This window comes from Lepisma saccharinum, chromosome 5, assembly GCF_977018435.1.
Source record: "Lepisma saccharinum chromosome 5, izLepSacc3.1, whole genome shotgun sequence".
Classification (NCBI taxonomy): Eukaryota; Metazoa; Arthropoda; class Insecta; order Zygentoma; family Lepismatidae; genus Lepisma; species Lepisma saccharinum.
In genome coordinates, this window is record NC_139233.1 from 36,216,958 (window position 1) to 36,238,393 (window position 21,436).

The 21,436-nt window shown below is 38.4% G+C and overlaps 1 protein-coding gene across 1 annotated transcript in view; it reads left to right on the plus strand.

Moving 5' to 3' along the window:
* Positions 1-21,436, plus strand: part of LOC145988322 (nephrin-like) — a 580,912-nt gene that overhangs the window by 480,135 nt on the left and 79,341 nt on the right. The window lies entirely within an intron of this gene.

Genomic DNA, 21,436 nt, shown 5'->3' on the forward strand with positions numbered 1-21,436 from the left:
TCACAACGTCGCAACGTTTAGAAAGTCGTTGATTTTGTTTCTGTATTTTCCGTCGTTGGGTTTCCTCGTCATGTCGATCGTCGCGAATCCGAAATCGTCACTGTTCCAGCAAGAAGAGCAACGTTCCGAAAATTGATTGATCAACAGACCGTTGAGTTCAGATAACATGGAAGGTAGAAATTCATGATCTGCCGTGCGGTGTACAGTCTCCATTGTTTGCTTTCGGAAACCAAAGAGATTCATTGTCCTTGCTAGTTATTTATTGTGTATGTGATAATTTGAGACAGTTAAAGTTTTTTTTATTTTAGTTATAGTTATTTAAGTTTATTTTTTTTCATTTGCATTGCCTACAATTTTTACTAATTTCTAAACGATAGTGTCCCCAAGGCAACGTGTGGATTCCACAAGACAAAATACATCTTTTATCGTCATGCGGATCTAATGCTACTTTCCTAACTTCGTTTGTTGTAATCACGTGGTCTACACTTTGGATTCTTTGTTCTATACTTAGTATCGTCGATTGTGAGTAAAGGCAATCGATGTAATCGTGGAAGGTGAGTTTGTTCTCCACCGTATTTTTGCCCACACCTTTTGCTTTCTTCGTGACGCTACTCTCTGTTCTCATGGCATACATCTTCGAACGCAAACCCGCGAACTCGACAATAATATCACCGTTACATTCATCTTTCAGTTTACCTAGGACTTTTTTGTTACGAGATGGAATCCCAAATCTGTTGGGTTGAGGATACGCCGAAGTATCGAAATACTCGAGCATGGAAGGATTTTTTATGTCTTCGTATAGGTTAGGTGTTTGTATGCTGTAAATGAAGCTGTCGGTGTCCGTGTACAAAAGTGATATCTTATCATTGTAGAAGGGTTTCATCACGTCGTAATGAAATTCGAACATGTAAAGTTTTGACAAGTCGAGAACCGTTGCGCCAACGTAAATTGGTTTTCTGAATTTCATCAATTTTATATCTAAATTGAAAAGTGCCAAATTCTCGTTGTAAATTTTTCTCGACTTGAATCTAGGATCGGCTATCCACTTCCGACATTTATTCTTATCGGAAATTAATTTCACGTCTACGTGCTTTCTAACATTCTCCATGGTCTTTCCGTACACCGCATTGTTCATTAATTTAAAGAAGTCCTTGTCTAAATCGGAAGTGGCAGCCGTTCTATGTTGTGTGTTAGTTTCTATGTAAGGTCTTAACCACGTGGAATGTTTAAACTTTAGTATTCTTCTAACATTTACTATCTGAACACCCTTCCCAATCAAAAACCGAAGATTCTTGTAGTGGACAACGTATCTCTGTTTAGGGTCCAATGTTAACAAAAGCTTGTCTTGAATCGAGTCGGGTAGACATTTGATTTCGGGAGTCGGAGGCAAATCCGAAAACGTGTCGTGCAGGTGGTCGGAGAATTGGAGATCTACCTCTGCGAAGAAACCACACTCGCTATCGTCGAAATGAATAATGTCTATCGAAGTGGGATCTAACCATTCGAATCCCCCGTAAGGAAGTTTCTGAACCATGGCATGTCCGTAGAGGTTATTAACGTCGGCGTAGAAGATGTAATTCGATGCTCGATTTGAATCGTAATCTTCTTTCATGTGTACGTTATTAGCTTTTGCATGTCTCTGTACGCATTGCACCATTCCACCTCGTATCCCTCTTTCGATGAAAAGTAACATGTCAACGTCCGATATCAGTTCCAGCTTGACCTTTGTCTGGAATAACATTGCCGACCACGCTAATCCCGGTAGACTGTAGAAATACGCTGGATCTAGTTTATAAATATTCGTTGCCGTTTTCCTGAACGCTTGAAAAACATCCGCGAGTATCGTCACGTCTAATTTTAAGTATGCGTCGTGGTAGTCTCCGAGTGTCCTACATTCTAATTTCTCCCACATGAGTTGCGCATGTTGGTATTCTTCGTCCGTGATTCCTTTCTCTCTGAGTCTGCTGTAAAATTCTCTTGGAAGTGGAAGAGCGTCGTCGTTAAATTTAGAACCATCACTAACGTATTCGTAAGGATAAACCCCTTTACGTCTAACGAGTTCTATGTCTACGTTGGGAAAACTAGCTCTAGTTATTTTGAATTGATCGTCGGTGAGTTTGTTCGCTAAAGCATCCAGACTTGCAGAGAGAAATCTATACGAATCCAGGAAGCGCATCTCGATTGTATTTTTCGTTCCCGGAATCGACACTTGCTTGCTGAGACTAATGTAGCGTTCTTCATTCTCGGCCAAGACACCTATACGTTTCGGATCGTAGCCAAGATGTCTCACCAGGTGGTGAAAATCATATCCGCTTCCGTTGTGAAAGAATATGGGGATGAATATAGGTTTCTGGATTTTAAGATTGCACGTGTTGCAAATTCCACCTATGTAGTTTCCGCTGAAATGATCGTGGTGGAATATTTTTTTGTTCTCATCAGTGAAACTTTGATCACATACCGGACACACCACAGTGGAATTGTAATTTTGAAGTTCATTTTCAGTTAAAGGTGCCATCGGTTTTGATGTAAGCAGTACGCTACCAATTACCTCAACCTCCTCCACCATTTTTTCCAGGAAGTGCTCGATTACATTTGGCCCGCGGTATATATATGCTTCAGTTATTTTATCACGTTGCACAACAACATAGCCGAAACTATTAGGTTGATGAAGCTGGTACGGCGTTGTGGAGGAAATTTCAGGATCCGGTTCGCAGTAGGAGAGTGGTTTAAGGAACGCCTCGAAATCTGCGACGATGATGGCTGGATGTTCTAACAATGCCTTGTGCATTTTGAATTCTTCGACTTCGTTCGTTTCGGGCATCAACATTCTAGCCGGTCTGTTGTCACCGCAATATATTTTATGTTCGGCAAGTTTCTCGATAGCAATTTGACGACTATGAAGATTTTGATGATCACGTCGGTCACGATCGTCGAACGTGGTTAGGCATCTCGGGCAAACTTCGATGTTGTTTGCATGCTTGGTTGATTGACTTCTGACCAAACGTGATAGAGAACGAATTAGCGTGTAGTGATGAACATCCTCGTTTGAAATTAGAAGAAGATTAATCACACGAGCATCGTCATCGTCGATATCGCTTATCCTGACGGGATGCACGAGATATTTATCTGACGTAAAGGAATATACATTAATAGCAATGCGTTTTCCTGCACGATTTTCGAACTTTGTTATATTCGACAATGTCACCGGGTATTCAATGTCAGACATTACACTTTCAAACTCGGACTCGTATTGCTTGTAATGAGAAACCTGTTCTGGATTATTTGACCAATAAACAGGATGCAGTGCAGCCAATATACACCAGAGAAAACACTTGTTATCGCTGTTCTGTATATTTAACACAGCCCTCTTGTGTTGAATGTTCGGTGGAAGAGGAACGTAGCTGGAAGCGCAAAGAGGCAAGAATTGGTTCACGTAAACAGTTAACGTGTGAGGACTTCCACACAGAGACCATCCCGACCCTTTAGCCTCGAAATCGTCGTGTTTCTTAACCAGTTCGTTGGAAACTTTATAATAGAAGTTGTCCAAATTTTCGACGTCCGCCAAATGAAGAGTCTGGTTTTTTGTACGATGATAAAAAATACTCGTTGTGCCATCAACTTTCTCGTATTCAGAAAACAGAACAACGTATACTTTTATAGAGTTGTTTTCAAGTTTATCTTTCAAAATATTTAGTACAGATGTTTTTGTTTCGTCCAAGAAACTTAGAATGTCACGGCCTGGTTCTGACTTAAATGATAAATCCTGGAGTTGGTCGTTGAATGCAGATCTAATTGGTTTGCGTTCATTAGATAATTTAATTTGCTTGGAAGTGGAAGCTTCCGTTTCTGAATCATCGATTTTCCTTTTCAATGCTTGTCCGGTCGATGGTTTGCAAATTTTGAGGTGTTTACTTAAATGTGCAATGCTGATCATCTTTCCGCATCGAGTACAAGACTTAGAAGGTAACGAACGATTAATTCTCGAACCTGTTTCGCTACATCTTGCCCTGTGTTTGCTAATATTAGTTTTAGATATTAATTTTTCGCAAGTAACACATTCAGTTTTATCATTTTTATGATTGAAACTGGTGGTGGATTCCATTGCTTTCTCCAAAATCACAGAAATCAAAAAGTCTAGTATATAGCGATACAATTTTCAGGTATGTTATTTTATATAGAATTTCTTGGAGTGATTACAAAACTCAAAAATTCAATCTACTGTAAATAGAATTTCAGGTATGTTATTTATATAGAATTTCTTGTGTGCAAATACAAAAACTCAAGAATTCAATCTACTGTGAATACAATTTTCAGGTATGTTATTTTATATAGAATTTCTTTAGGTGATTACAAAAACTCAAGAATTCAATCTACTGTGAATACAATTTTCAGGTATGTTATTTTATATAGAATTTCTTGAGGTGATTACAAAACTAAAAAAAAATCAATCTACTGTGAATATAATTTTCAGGTATGTTATTTTATATAGAATTTTCTCAGGGCAAATACAAAACTCAAAAATCCGAGACAGTTCAGTTTTAACGTGTTCATATTTGAAAAAAAAAAATTTTAAAAAAATGCAAAATACCCCGACAACGTTTCAGCTACTAGGACCTCATTACCATGAGCCTAATCCTAGTAAGCCACATACACACCTGTTCTTCGTATCGCATATGCTAGTAAGTCAGATGACATCATGGGAGAATCACATTTCCCCCAATGAGCCCACCACAACAAACATCGCACATGCTAGAAGAAACAGGATCAGGATATTTTATGCTAAATTTACGGCTGCCTGTATGCAGTTATAGGCAAATCATTAAAAGAGCGCTCTAATATACAATGATTTCTCCTACCATGTACCCTAACATACAATTTAACATAGCAAGTAAAATTTCGATTCGTCTATATATACCCAACAAAACTCAGAAACTGTCATACGCGAGAGCTATATTTTGCAACAATTATAATTACCCAACACTAGCAACAAAAACAAAAAAAATATATCAATTACTTGTATAATATTAATTAGTAACTTTAGATAATATTAATTATTAGTTTTCAGTTGTAATTAATTTTAAAAAACAATTAATAACATGTTAGGTGATGATAACCAAGTGCAAAAAGCATTGCATTTTTTTACACACAAACAAAGCACCACTTCGTTCACAAAACATCTAACAGATGGCAGATAGTTACATGGTTCTAGTTAGGATGATGTTGGATAGGGGTTGAAGAAGACTATTTGTTGTAGTGACCACAGTATTGTTTTTTTGTTTTTTTTGTGTGTTTTCTGTTCTTTTACGAGAATTAATATAGGTGGTCATAGAACCCTCCAAATCATGACTTAGCAAAAAAATCTGTTTGCGGATTCATCATGTACACCTATACGTGAGAAAAAGTATGAATAGAACCTATGCTCAAAAATCCAAAATGGCGACCGGAAGTGGGGTTATCTTGGAAACGGTAAGACTTAGGAAAAATCTGTTTGCGGATTCATCACGTACAGCTATACGTGAGAAAAAGTATGAATAGAACCTATGTTCGGAAATCGAAAATGGCGACCGGAAGTGGGGTTATCTTGGAAACAGTAAGACTTAGGAAAAATCTGCTTGGGGATTCATCATGTACGCCTATATGTGAGTAAAATATGAATAGAACCTCTGTTCGGAAATCGAAAATAGCTACCGGAAGTGGGGTTATCTTGGAAACAGTAAGACTTAGGAAAAATCTGTTTGCGGATTCATCACGTACACCTATACGCGAAAAAAAGTATGAATAGAACCTATGCTCAAAAATCCAAAATGGCGACCGGAAGTGGGGTTATCTTGGAAACGGTAAAACTTAGGAAAAATCTGTTTGGGGATTCATCATGTACGCCTATATGTGAGTAAAATATGAATAGAACCTCTGTTCGGAAATCCAAAATAGCGACCGGAAGTGAGGTTATCTTGGAAACAGTAAGACTTAGGAAAAATCTGTTTGCGGATTCATCACGTACACCTATACGCGAGAAAAAATATGAATAGAACCTATGCTCGGAAATCCAAAATGGCGACCGGAAGTGAGGTTATCTTGGAAACGGTAAGACTTAGGAAAAATCTGTTTGGTGATTCATCACGTACGCCTATATGTAAGTAAAATATGAATAGAACCTATGCTCGGAAATCGAAAATAGCGACCGGAAGTGGGGTTATCTTGGAAACGGTAAGACTTAGGAAAAATCTGTTTGCGGATTCGTCATATACGCCTATATGTAAGTAAAATATGAATAGAACCTATGCTCGGAAATCCAAAATAGCGACCGGAAGTGGGATTATCTTGGAAACAGTAAAACTTAGGAAAAATCTGTTTGATTGCATTGAAAATTGTACTAAAACGCTAAAAGATCGACAAAAAATTGTCAAAATATGTCAAAAAGTGATATTCAATTGATAAAAAAAAATACCTACAAAGTATTATTTTGAAACAATAAGTAATAAAAAAAATAGGTTAAGTTATATCACGTAAGATCGTGGCATTCGTACCAAGTGTAAGGTGGGAAAAATAGGAAATTTTGCTAAAACATCGCTAAGCGCTAAAACACAGACAAAAAATTGTCAAAATATGTCAAAAACTGATATTCGATTGATAAAAAAAGAGGCTACAAATGCACTCGTACCAAGTGTGAGTGGGAAAAAAAATAAATACCTTGAAAATTGTACTAAAAACATCGCTAAACGCTAAAACGTTGACAAAAAATTGTCAAAATATGTCAAAAAATGATATTCAATTAATAAAAAAAAAGCACTCGTACCAAGTGTTACTTTGAAACAACCCAATTACACTACTAGCTTCCTCTTCTCTAAAATCATTATTGAATCTGACAAACCGTCAAAATGGCTTTCCATCTTTCTTTCCTTCTTTCGGGTGTTTCTTTTTGTTTGCTTTATCATAAGATTCATCCTCATCGTTACGATTGTCCTACAGAGATACTTATGTTTTATGTATTTATTTGTCACCAATAACAGAGCTGCATCTCCCATTCACAATAGATGTGTATGTAGTAATGTGAATTAACAGAAGAAGAAGAAAGAAAAAGCTACATTGCATATTGAGTATACTTAGTTCAAATAAATAAAATACTATAGCCTGACAAGTTAAGTCCCGATATGCGCAGATCGCTGCGGAGCACTTCCTATTACGTCATCCTCCCCACCACTCTCTTACGTACTGGTCTAGCCTTGAGCGTACGAGTGATGCCAACTCAGCAAAATTAAGCTAAAACAAATATGACAAACTATTTTTACTGCGTGGATTGACGGTGCCGGCTCATATCAGTTTATCAGTGGTTTATTTGATTTAATCCGGTCTTTGAAAATGCGTGCGGTACGCGGATCGTAAACTGTAGTATTACGCACGCGTGTTAAGGTATATAACGAAGAGAAACTTCTGGGCGAATGACTTCATTTTCTGAATGCGACATCGAGCAGTGGCCTGTTTTTTTTAGAGCCAAGTGGGGTGGTTCTTTTGTTTATCGTACAACAATTACTACGAGAAGGCATTCTGATAACACGCTTGCCTGTGATCTTTTTTATAGCATTGAAATGTTCTTGCTCTTTATTCTTGGCTGCATATTTTTGAAATGCAAAAATCAAATCATGCCGGGTCCAACGAAATCCACAATCTGCTCTGGAAAGCCCCTTAGAGGACAGGCCAGATAAATTGTTTACAATGTTGCAACATATTTGCGAAATCAGAAAGAGTTACATAAACATAAGTATAATGTTGTCGAGTCCACAAGCGCCGCCACGGGAGTATCTAAATGGATGGTTTCTCAAGTTTTAAAAGAATTGGATTGGATTGATTTGTTGTTTTAAGTCCACTTTATGCACAGTAAGGCTAATCGGGACTGGACCTACAGTTATAGTGGGATCCGAACCACTATGTGCCTCCACCGGGAATCGAACCCGGGACCCGTTGGTTACAAGGCGACGACGCTACCACTGCGCCATCGGGGAGGCCAAGTTTTAAAATAAATGAAAAGAGTCGTTGGCGAAAGGTGAGCTGAATTTCTGTACTCCGACAGGTAGAAAATAACCCAGGAAAAAGTTAATACAAATTTCGTTGAAAATCCTCAGACCATTCCGCTCCCTCCAGGTTGTAACACTGCGAACCAACGTCGCTGCGGAGAATGGAGTGGGGAAATGTGGTGCGAGATGCGCAACAGCTATTTGCAGCGTCTTGTTTTTAAACTTGTCAAGTTATAGCAGAGGTATTATATACGCATGTATGTGTGTGTGTGCGTATGTAGAGACTTAGCCACCGCTCGAAGTGGAAATTCCTAGCGGAGGGAGGGGAAAGTAGATGATTGGCCAGGTTTGGGGATAGGGGGATGCATGAAGCAGATGTGAGCGTGCTTATTCTTATTTCTCTAACTGAGGGATTGCTTTGTGAATTTTTTGTTAACTAGGGAAATAGAATTCTGCCCTCCCCACTTCGAGCAGTGTTCTTAGCATCAAGACATTAAAATGTAAGGTTTTGAGGAGGCTTGGACTATCGACTAGCCCGTTAACTAACTTAATTAGTGGATTGCTTCCTTCTTTATAGTATGTAAAGGTGTCATAATCCATTCATTTAGCAGTAATTGTGTGGTAAAGAAAAACAATATAATATAACCGTTAATACATATATACAGGGTGTCATTTTAATGGTGCCCACGAACCACAGAAACGTATAGAGGACATGAAACAACTTTTTTCAGTAACATTTTTTCTTGTTGGTGCGTCTTTTCGGCGCTGCAGTCGTTCAAAGACGCCCGTTTTTCCGCCTGAATGATGGCAACCCAACATAACATTTGATCGGATCTGTGACATCATTTCCTGCGGTGAAACAGCGCACGGCAGTGTTGCAAGGAACACACAAATTTTGTGAAAAGTGACAGACTACCAAGCACATTATGAGTTCTAATATGAAGCGAGGAACGCGTCCACTGGACCGAACATCCAGGGTATCACAACCTATCAGCGCCAGAAGCCTAGCAGTCATTCCAGGGGAAGGAGGGAGTGAATACGAGAAATGGTAGGAGAACAACGTATTCAAAATGAAGTGTTAATATCGGATTTTGTCTCAGCCTTAGAGTATAGAAGGAATAGAGAGAGCGTGTGTGACGTCAGCTGAAGCCAAAATTGCTTGCGGCGGCCGCCATGTTGGGATGTGCCACCCTGCTGTTGCGTCTATTTGTTAACATTCAGGGAGAGGGAATTTCGTCGTGAAAAATAAGGTTGCTTGTTATGCTTCCTTATGGTTAAATCATCAGAAACAATAACACGAAGTTCTTAGTAACTAATTTTGACAAATAAACAAACAGATCTAGGCCTTTTTTTGTGCTGGGGCGTGTTCATTTACCATATTATATCTCGTTACTACACCAGAAAGAGTGTAATGAAATAACAATAGAATCAAAATAGGGGTTGCATTTTAACTCCTACACTCGTAAATGCATCACAAAACATTATTATATAAAAATATGAGCTATGTACAAATGTATAACACGATTTAATAACACAATTTACGTCACCTCAATACGTAAGCCTAAGCCGAGATTATAGGTAGATTTCGGACCGAAACATCAGGCGATAAGCTACACGCGATTGGCGTCAAAAGACAGGAGCTCGTTCATTCAATGAAAGCATTCAGACCGAAGCGACAGGCTACAAGCAATAAGCGACACGTGCCTCTTGGCAACCAACTGTTCGAATCGAACCGACACAACGAACTGTACGTGTCGCCTGTGGCTCGCGTGTCACTCGGACTGGGTCTTTTTCCCAATACCATACATACCTACTGTCGCTTCGGTGTGTTGTTTGCGCATCTGCAGTGAATATTTTGCTTTGGGAAGAATTCGCACGGAAGCGACAAGTGACAGGCGACACATGCCACTTGGGAACAAGCCAATCAACATAGAGGCGTGACAGGTCGCACTCGCACTAGCCTGCCTTCGATTGGTGAAATCCCTAAACTACACATGCCGCGTGTCACTTCGGTGTAAAATCTTCCTAAAAACAAGCATTCACCGCGCATGCGCTAAAAACAGATTGAGGCGACACGATAAACGCTTTGGTCAAAACGGACTAGTCTGAGTGACACATGCAGCTTGCCGTGTCGCTTCGGTTGGAAAAGTTGCATTGATTTCTGAGGGTTCGTTTCCAAGCGGCACGTGTTGCTTGTCACTTCGGTCTGAATAGAGAGATTTCATACCGAAACAACAAGCGATACGTGCCGCTTTGAGGATTTCACCAATGCAGCCTTGTGAGGTATGTCTTGCTGCTAAGGCAGGTGTACGTTGGCTGGCTCATTCCGACGCGACATGAGTCGCGTGTACATTTGATCTGAAAACTTCATTATTTGACCCGACAAGCGACACGGGCCCCTTCAGTCTCAAGCAAAAAAATTAACCGTGCATGCACCACCAACAAACCGAGGCGACACGATGGACTGTATTAAGAAAACGGCCCAGTCCGAGCGACACGTGCACGTGTCGCTTCGGTTCGGAAGGTCTCATTTATTTCTGATTGTTGGTTTCCAAACGACACGTCTGAAGTCTCTTTGTTCGTTCAATGAATTTACATTCCACAAGTTCTTAACACGTATAAACATTTGCAATAGTTATTTTTTGGAAACTTGCGAACGATTTTTGTTATTCCGATATATCACAATTTTGAATTACAAATTTTGTACATCCCATTAATAATAATACCAAAATAAAATCACAACAGAAATGCGTGTATAATAATCGTAAATATGTTGTAAGCATGTTTATCTGAGGACCTCTCAATTCCTTCTTTTTTCCCAACATTTCTTGCCATTTGTATTGTTGCATCCGAAAGCTGCGCACAGAGACATAACTTCTTATTTTTTATCTACTCCCAGTGTCACTGAAATGTACAGATAGTATGCACTATAAACGAACATTCCACGCTCAAATCCCTACTTCCACAACTGTGGCACATCCCAAGATGGCGGATTTACCTCACCCCCTTCTCCTCACGGCTTCATTCCCCTCGCCCAGAAAACACGCTTGTGCTCTCTCTATTCTCGATTAAAATTACCACCTGAGCGCTAGTGTCGCTTCCAATATGGCCGCTCTACGTAGGATAAATCTTTGTTTACATTCAGTAGTTGTACGTAATAGCAGCGTGTTGTTATTGCTGGTATTGAAGAGACGTTTAAAATACGCTATATTTTTAAATATTGCGAATGCGATGTGAATTCCAGGAACTATAACGAAGCTGAAGCTGTGCTGAGAGCGAAGCATTGATAGGCAAAAATAACACGGAAAATGCAGACGAAACTAATGTATACGGACTGTTTCTTCAAAGCAGTACTGTTTCATCTGCACCTCGGTTGTAACTGGGGCTCTCACAAATGATTTGAAAATAAAGCAATTCACCTGTATTGCAAAGCTTGGACAGGAAAAATGTAAACATATCGTTGCAGTTCTTTCCCCAAAGAGGCAGGCTGGTTTAATAACAAAAAAGGATAATAATAATAACAATAACAACAATTTCATTGAGGCTATCTTCAGTCTTCACTGAAAATTGACTTACTGAATGAAACAGCAACATTAGCATGTCAATTTCCTTTTTCTGACTTACCATTATCATAATTAATCATTAATTAATTCTCAAACTATTTCCATCTTCGCACTTAATCGACTTGCACCTGTTCCAAATTACATACACACTATATTGTTTTCGAAGAAGAAATGTTACATTCATAGAGAACAATTTAAACCTTACTTTCATGGTAATAAAATCATGTTTAGGAAAATAAAGTGAACAGACTCGTGCGTTCTTCGTAATTTCCTTGCCGCATTTCAGTTACGCCAATCTTGTCAATCAGTTCTGTTTTCCCTGATATATTTACAAATTTCATTTTGTTGATTCCACGGGATGGAAATACATGTAAGCTTTTCACTTGTCCTGACCCACAAAACGATTTCGAGGACAAAACTGAACAGTAGACGTTACTTTTTCGCATGTTCCCCATGCTTTGAACGGATTCAACACAGCGAAGTGTACTACTTGGAGTGGTTCCTGAAAATCTCACCAGATGGCATATTGGATAATTTTAATCGCGAATACCTTCTATACTGTCTAAGGTCTCAGCCTACATGTCAAATATCACCATCATCAACAACAAAAAATTGTATTGAACTTACACGTGGCTGTTTAAGCCCAGCTACACGTCGAATATTGACAAATCTCGTTGAAAGGCTGATATCTACAGGTTTGTGTTCTGATACACACGTTGTGGTATTGTGGTGCTGATAACGGAAGTGTCAGAGGTTCACCGTGTTACATTATGTCTAAAACACGTACAACCACAGTAAAAACCTGAATCAGCAGCGAATATACTGCCATGTTCACAGTTGCAAACTATTACATGCGTATCCGGTGCGTAGATAAACATAGTCGTCGGAGAGCTTCTTATATTACTACTTATATCGCATTATTTTCAACCATATTATTGCCTTGCCACATAATGCCGTGAATATACATTACATTACATGTTACTTACCTTTGGAATTTTAAGTTCTTTCATTTCTGTTTTGTCAACTGTTCAGTGTGTCACAGACAACCAGTATCAGATGGACGAAGTGGATATACTAAACTGTAGATGTCAACTTGGCAACGAGATTTGCAAATATTTGACATGAAGGCTAAGAGACAAAATCCGATATTGCCACTTCCTTTTGAATACGTTGTTTTCCTACCATTTTTCGTATCCTTGGTTCACTTCCCGCCATTTTCTCGCTTTGTTTCGTCAAGAGATGGCGCCACTGTTACTAATGTCTGCGAAACAATCATGTGCACAGCTTTGGCTCGCGCAGCTTTCTAACTCCAGTAATATTATTTTCAGTGCTTAACCCCCCCTCCTCACCATCCCCCACCCACACACATATATTTTAAAATTTTCATCCTTGTACTTCGAACAGCAATTCCATACACACTCATATCCAAACCCACACACCTTTACACTTTCTTTTCTTCTAAATGTGTATAACTCTCAAACTTTCTTTATTTCATTGCTACTATAGAACACTATATATACTAATGTAGATTCATCACATTTTCCTTAGATGTATCTTTTGCATATTTTTTTTTACTATATAGGGCATCAAGTCACTATTTGTATTAATTTTGTTCAAAATGAAATGTTGTATGGCTTAATTGTAACCCTATGGAAATAATAATAAATAATAATAATAATAATAATAATAATAATAATAAATCAGTGTCGTCTCGACATCTACATCCTCGTCGCCGGAAATCAACTGGGCCTAATGATTCCATCAGGGGCGGATTAAAGAAGGGGTGGAGGCGGCAATCGATCCCCTGAAGCCTCGACGGGGCGCCGTGTGCGTCTAATTTCATCTCTCTCCTGTACAGATAGCCGAACCCCCACACAGCGCGCTACGACGCAAAGGGTCCCGGGTACGAATCCCGAACTGGGCATGGGTGTTCATTGTGAGTGTCCCTTCGTCAATTTCATTATCATTCATGCTCATCTTCACTATACTGATAAGCAGGGTTGTTAAAGATCCGAGAACCGATACATCCCAACGCATCAGGACCGGAAACTTTTTTCTCGCACAATTTAAATTCGGTCCACATTGCGTATTGTTACATTTAAACACGGAACTTGGACCCTATGTAAACTGATCCGGAATAAGGTTTCTGGACCGTACATAAATTCATCCGAAAAAAGAAAGGTTCCTGGACCGTATTTAAATTGATCCAGAAAATAGATTCCTAGACCAAATTGAAAATATTTTACAGATAGAAATGTTATTTATGGTCCAGAGCCCATTTACGCTTATTGACTTTCTCTCCTGGACCGGAAATGAATTTGTTCAATGTTCCTGAACCTTTAACAACCCTTCTTATCAGTAATTGGCACAGATTGAATGAAATGCAACGAACATTGTGGCATTTTAAGAAACATACAAGACGAATTAAGTTACATTCAACATACTTTTTCATGAATTACAAAATTAGCCGAAAATTTTCAGAACAGACATCTTTCTCTTTCTGAAATATTTGAAATTGTGAATAAGATTGTTGAAGAGTTAAATTATGGTGATGCGAAAGTTCCAAATGTGATTTAGATAAAGGTGAAATCTGTACTTTCCAAGAACACTCTTTACGAAGAAATGCAGAGCTTACGAGGCGATTCAAAAGGTTCACCGCTTCCGCCTAGTTTTCTTTATATGTTAATGTGTAGAATATAATTTGTTATATGTAATCAGAGGCTCGTTGGGAAGATTCATAAGAATAAACTTCACTTAACCTGACACTTCTGAGTTGTAACAACTCTATATTTCAATGGGATTGTTATAACTAAACCTCGGATTTTTAAGTTCTAAAAAATGTACTTTTAGGTTCTTAAATAGGGTCTAAAAATCCTAAAATAGGTCCTAAAGATTCTAAAATAGGTTCTAAAAATTTTTAAATTGGTTCTAAAATATTAAATTAGACCAAAAATTCCTAAAGTAGGTAGGTTCAAAAAATGTAAAATTGTTCAAAGTTCCTGAAATACTAATTAGGTACAATTGTTAAAAACAAAATTTGAAAGGAACCGTGATAAATTTTAATAGATATATATAGCCATTAAATATTAATTTTGTAACAAAATTTTCATTTCTATGCATCATTTTCAAAATGATCCACTAATTCTTGTAATAGTAATAATTGCACTATTATCCTCGACAAAACACCGCATTTTATCCGTGAGGATCATTTTATATGATGAAAATGATATTTAAAAAGAAACTTTGTCAGTGTGCAAATTTGAATGCTTGAAAGCACCAAAAGTAAGCAAGACCATTCGGATCAGAAGTTTGTACTTTGGACTGTGTAGTCATCAGTTGTGCCAGACATTTTGCTCTGTTTAGAGCTTGAAACAACGTTATGAACTTGGAGGGAAATCGACAGAGAGCCTGTTTCAAACAAGTTAGTGATCGAGTTTCTTCATTACCAAACAGAACAAATACCTCTGCGTGGTGTAAAAATCATGTAAGAAAAACTTAAAATAGGTTCTAACAGGCAAAATAGGTTATTTTAGGTTCTATAAAACTTCATCAGTTGTTGCGTCTTCTGATGAAACGCTGACGTAACTTGTTATTTCTCATTTACCTGCAAAGGAAAAAATAGGTTAAAAACCTAAATTCCGAGGTCTAGTTATAACCTAGAACTGTGTGTGTACATTACGAATGCAGTTATACCACTCAATCCGTTTTTGTTTAGATAGTCATCAACACGAGAATGTAAACAGAAAAACGAATTGACCCATTTGGCCCAAAGTGTTCTGTAATTTTTTTACGTTACTTTACTTGATATAATCATAAAGAACAGCATCATCCAGTATAAAACTCAACTCGAAGCCTCGGCTTAAGAGAAAAGCTTCTTCCTAGCATCACGAGAAAATCCAGAGTTCTCTATTTGGTATTTTAAGAAAATTATTTCAAAGTGTTCCCAAATGGGAAGTCTACTATATGCAAAAATAAGCTAATCGGGACTGACTTACAGTTTAAATTGGGACCATAACTACTGTGCCAGGCCCGTACCCAGGATTTTTTTGAGGGGGGCAAGGCCGAAAAACCTTGGTTATATATATATTAATATATATATTATAGTCCAAACTAATTGCTTACCTATTTTTATAACACAAACTCTTACCCTTGGAAAATTTTAATGGGGGGAAGATTTTAGTAGAACAAGATCGTTGGTGGGAAGGTGGGAGATTCCCCTTCCGCCATGGAAATTAGTACCCTCAACCCCTCAGCGGCAGGCAAAGACGGTCGTCTTTTGGGGAGCAGATCTGGAGCGAGCGAGTGATAGCAGATTGACTCTTGACAGTTGAGAAGCGAACCTAGATTGCGCGATCGTAATTTTATGACGCTCATTAAACTTTTAAAAAGTACAGAACTGGAAAGAAGTATAATTAAACTGTAGGAAGTTCCTCATTGACGATCGGCTACTAAGATGTGGTTTATCAGTTTTCCGCCAGATATCGACACATATTCAACCAGATACGCCGGTATTCACCCTATTCCATATTTGTCTACTTTCCTCTATATATAATTTCTGCATGGTATGGAGAAGCGAAAGAGCATTCAGCACATATCGGCTCTGAATGTTTTATATCGTAGTTTTTTGCTCTTCTTTGATTTGATTATCGAATAGAACGCTATTCCCTTTATTTATTTTCCTCATTGTTCCTAGGATAAACTATCAGAGGAATCGTGAAATGAGTTTGCCAATATATTCCTTACAAGTCCATTAAATCACAAGCTGTATTAGCTCTGTACGATGCAAATAAATTATTGAGAATTAGGTTAGTAGTATTTCATTATGCTAATTTTTAATTCATCTTCTTACAAGTGGCTTAGATTTGTATTACAATAATTTCCAATAGTGGGAAGTACAGATTTCCACTGAAGAACTGTCTCAATATGTTGTTCTTGAGCTCCAAATTCATGTTTCGAGTCTCCACATCCGATGGACTTCCGGTGGTGAATGTTTTCCTTCGCTTGTCGGCCATCTTTCTGTTTGCACCATAGTTCATTCCTGAAGATCATCCACCAATCAGCGCTTGACTTCCAAGATACATCGAATGGACAACCATTAACCGATCGAAAAAAAGAATGAAAACATAATCAGCATACTCCGTCCAAGCTAACTGTGGAGCAGGTGAACGAAAACAAGTCTCTGCGCAAGTAGTGACGCGAGACGGCTTCACCAATGAGCACGTGAGAGGAAATTGCGTGGAGTGGGCGAAAGCGACTGAAGTTAGCAGCCTTCCCAGCAGCGTGTACTGCTACGTTCTGGCCAATAGATTTCACTCGCTTCTCTGACGCTATGACGCGGCCTTGCTCCATAGTTAGCTGGGACAGGGTTTAGAGTGTTCTTTTGTAACCAACATCGTGTCAAAGATTACAAAACATTATGTACAGTCACCGGCAATAAACACCGGGCACCTAGATCCAGAAATACTCAGCCTCCAAAGCGCTATGTTTGTTGCCTAACTCTAAGGCTATAAGTGATTTTTAAAAGCCAATTATCAATGGAAACTTATACCACCGCCGTAGAGTTAGACAATACGCATAACGCCTTGCAGCGAAGCGAGTATTTCAGGATCTAGTGTCCCATTTCAATTGTCGGTGAGTGTACATTCTCACTACGGATCTCATTTAATATATTTTTTAAAAAAAAAAATGTGTCGAATAAAGCTGCATTTCTTGCAGTTCTTCGTGGACCAATATTTCCTTGCAAACGTTTTGTTTCACAGTTAATCCTCCCCCCCACCCCGCCCCCTCTAGGAATCTGAGGTCTAATTGCTGTGTTCTCATGCATGTCATTAACTCATCATTCACCTTCAATGTCACAAATAACTAGAGAGATTTAAAAGCAACAATAAGTAATTAAAAATGAACTGTTTCGGTCTCCTATAAACACGAATGACAGAAAATAAATAAGAATGTTGTGACAGCACATTTAATGTGTAGCGTCGCTATTTATAATTGAAGCCGCCCACCGAATAACGCTGTATGGCACTTTTGGGAATGTGCTGAGTTACCAGTGGAATCATGCTGCGACCCTGCTTCTACAGGCTACAAGCTGGCCAGTCATATGGTAGGATGTTGCCTAAAGATTGATATTGTGTTTGCATAAGGTTTTATGTTTTTTCTACTGTAGGCCAGTAACATACAAAAGGTTGTATTCGTTTTTCTCGCATTCACTGAAATGTGCCATACAGCGTTATTCGGTGGAATACTTCAATTAACCACACTTCCATTAATTTCAACTCATAAGCGACGGGGTTGGTTGAATTCTGTAGCTTTCAAACTGAAGTGACATGTGTCAGGCGACAAGTGGCGCAGGGAATTTCACCAAAGTGACAAGCGACTTTTATCGTCGCGATTAGCCAAAAGCGAGACAAATTGCGACTCTAAGTATTGTAAAATATTCTCCATTAATTTTAGTTTAATATTATCGAATCTGTAAGTGCTAAATGTTTATTTTATTCTTGTTCACATTCTGCACGTATTTAAATAGTAATTCAACAGATTAAAATTATTAATAAGAGATGACACTTTTGTCGTAATGTCTGAAATTCTAATAGAATACAAACGTTTCATAATAACTTAGAACTTATTCTTCAAGAAATTAATTCTATGTAATACGTCGCCTTGTACTTAAATAACAAATTAACAATTGTTGGAAACTGACTTTACATGTGTTTAGTAATTTGGAAGATGGGGTACCTTATTCTATTCTTAATTTAAACAAATTAACTACAGGTGATCTATTATTAATCGATTTATAGAATACCCAGAATGCTATTTTTGTAGAGAGTGCATTATACCCAGCGCTCTTAGATGTTATGAATGGAAACTTCCGTTACTGTGATGTTTCTCCTGAGGGAAATACGCCTTCTTCACTCCATTTCCAATGAGTGGATGGCCAAATTTCAACATGGCCCTTTTAAAATATTATCTGTGGTAACTGGGAAATATTATCTACTAAACTTATTAGCACGGCTATCTCTGCTTCTAATAGAATACATTTCCTCTGTCAGGCGTTACAGTTCTCAACTGAAAATCAAGTCATTACATCCTAAGACCATCTTAAGTTCTTCATTTCTCATTTTTTTGTAGGTCATCCAGAATTATTGTATTAGGACATGTGATCCTAATGTCAATAATGGAAGTTTCCACTCGTCGTCTTGTGAATCCTCTTCTGAAGGAAATAAAGTTTGCGCTCTCTACTGCCCCAAGGTTTCCATCCCTTCAGTCGGAGATGTGGCAACACTGCACGAGACACCCTTATGTCTCCCAGCCAATCACCGTCATCTCCAATGGGAGAGACAGAAACCTGCGGCGAAACCTCAGAGGGATGAAGGCGGGATTCGAACCCAAGACACATGAATACTTGTCACTCTAACCACCTTGCCTTTCCACTTTAACATGAACAGAGCCTCTCACCTCCTCTGGGGTTCTTTCATTTCATTTTTATGATTAGAAGGCAAACGTGACCTTTGGGTGGTACACCCAATAGCAAAAGAAACAGTAGGCAAATTGTCCATCACCATTTTCATTCAGTCATTATTACACAATGTGATGATAATGAATTGAAATAATGACGTCAATAACAAGTGAGCAATGCCTGCTTCGAACCAACGTAGTTTCATTCCTTAAAACAACACAGGATGTAGAATAAAAAAAGTAATGAAAACAGCGGTGCACAATTTGCCTACCATTACCTGTCGCCGTTGACTGTAGCACGAAGGTAAACAGCGGGACGTGGAGGTAGAGCTCAACACATTCACGATCTCTGCCTTATAATTATAAAGTTAATTGCTTAATATCTAGGTACACCATCTTCCTCAGTAGCAACGTTATAAAAAAGGTAAGAGTAACACTTAGCCCTAAGCCTTAATTTCACAATCTAAGCAAAAGTTGCCGGCCTACGTGGCGGAGTGGTTAGCACATCGCGCTATGACGCCAGGGGTCCCGGGTTCGAATCCTGGTCAGGGCATGGATGTTTATGAGTTTGATGTTTGGCACAAAAAGCGAAGTAAAATAAAGCAAATCAATCAATCAAGCTAAGCAAAATAAAGCAAATCAATCAATCAATCTAAGCAAAAGTTGAAATAATTAAGTCGATGTTGTTGCTTCTTACGAAATGGAATAGTTTCCAAATATAAGCGCATTTGACTATTTATTTTAAATGCATAAAGTTTTGTTTTAAAAGCTAAGGAAAAAACAATGATATCCGTGTAGCATTGCTTATTTGAATGGACGCTATGGTAAAAGATCACAAGTCCCCATTTGGAATTTATTTTACTGAAGCAAAGAATCCAATATAATAAATTCCCCTTCATTTTCTTTCTAAAAATTTCATTCGAAATAATGTCCAGTGCGCGCCTCCTGCACCATTCTAATACTGAGCCTGTTCCTTTCATAGCGGACCTTTGAACGATTTTCCTTGAACTACCGAGTTCTGTAGAAGCTATTCTTACATTCTTTACTTCTAAATTTCCGAAGTCATATTCATTTCTATTAATATTCTCCACCTGGTGGACTGCATACTGCTTTCGTGTTACTTTGATTGCTTCCTTATGGATTTGTAGTCACCTAAAACCTTTTAAAATGGCATAGTGTGCTATTCTGTTCCTTTTGGCCAGGGGCGGCTTAAGGATCGGGCGACCTGGGGCGCCAAACCGGCGTGTACTCCTTGAATAGCACCAAAACCTTAATTTTGAACATAAGCTTGGCTGTTTGTTTCAAAAAGAGTTGTTACAAAGCAGATATTTCAATAACACGAGATGGAAAAAAGTGGTTTCGAAAAATAATCATAGATAGCAGCAGGCCCGTAGCCAGAAATTCTTTGTAAGTAAATCCTAGAGGGAGCAAATTTGTAATATATTGTGTCGCATTGGCAGATATAGCACGGTACACAGAGGCACTTGCCTCTCCCCCAAAAGTTATAAGTAACAGAAAAGGGACGATATCTTGAAACTTCAACGAACAAAAAAAAACTTCGAGCAACATCAAATAGCAATATTTCGATAATGACCTTTTCAGATTGCCAAAGAATATATGCACATCGCCAGGTAAAAAAAAATATCTTTAGCCGCCCATGATTATGGCTAATCGCGACGATGATGACGAATTATAGAGGCAATGGGAAAAAAGGTAAAATCAGCACCCTGGTCATCAGGTTAATCGCGAGAAAAAAGGGAAAGGAAGAGGAAAGGTACCACCCCAACATTCACCCAGAGTGATTGAAGAAAACACAGCAAAACTCTTTACGTGTTAATGACAAAGATGGAATGGAGTGAAGTACAAATGCATATCGAAATGCGTAGATACAGCCTAACATTATCTGTACTATTCTGCGACAATAATACATGCACACATAAATTAGCACTCGAAAGAAATATTTAACTTCTAACTTACGCCGTAATGTTGACTGTTCACCATCGCAGAATATCCAAAACTGAGGAAATTATATTTTCAATTAGCAACGGATGAATACGAGTATGTCTCACTTGGGCTTACTTGCAAATAACATAGCAACGGAATTTTATAACAATTGGTTACGTCATTATTTACCATTGATAAAAACTAAAGAACGAACAATCTCAAAAATGTATTGCACGCATTGTTGATAATACGAGAGGACTGTCTACAAGGCGGAGTGATAAGCGTTACACTCTGAGAAGCAAGTGATCCCAGGTTTGAACCATTTCAAGACATGGATCTATCATTGCTTTGTCCTATCCATTTCATATAATCATTGTTCATCCTCGTTGTCGCGATTAACCCAAGGGAGGTTAATATACTGTTGTATTTGACCAATCACGACGTCGCATTTCTACTCTAGCT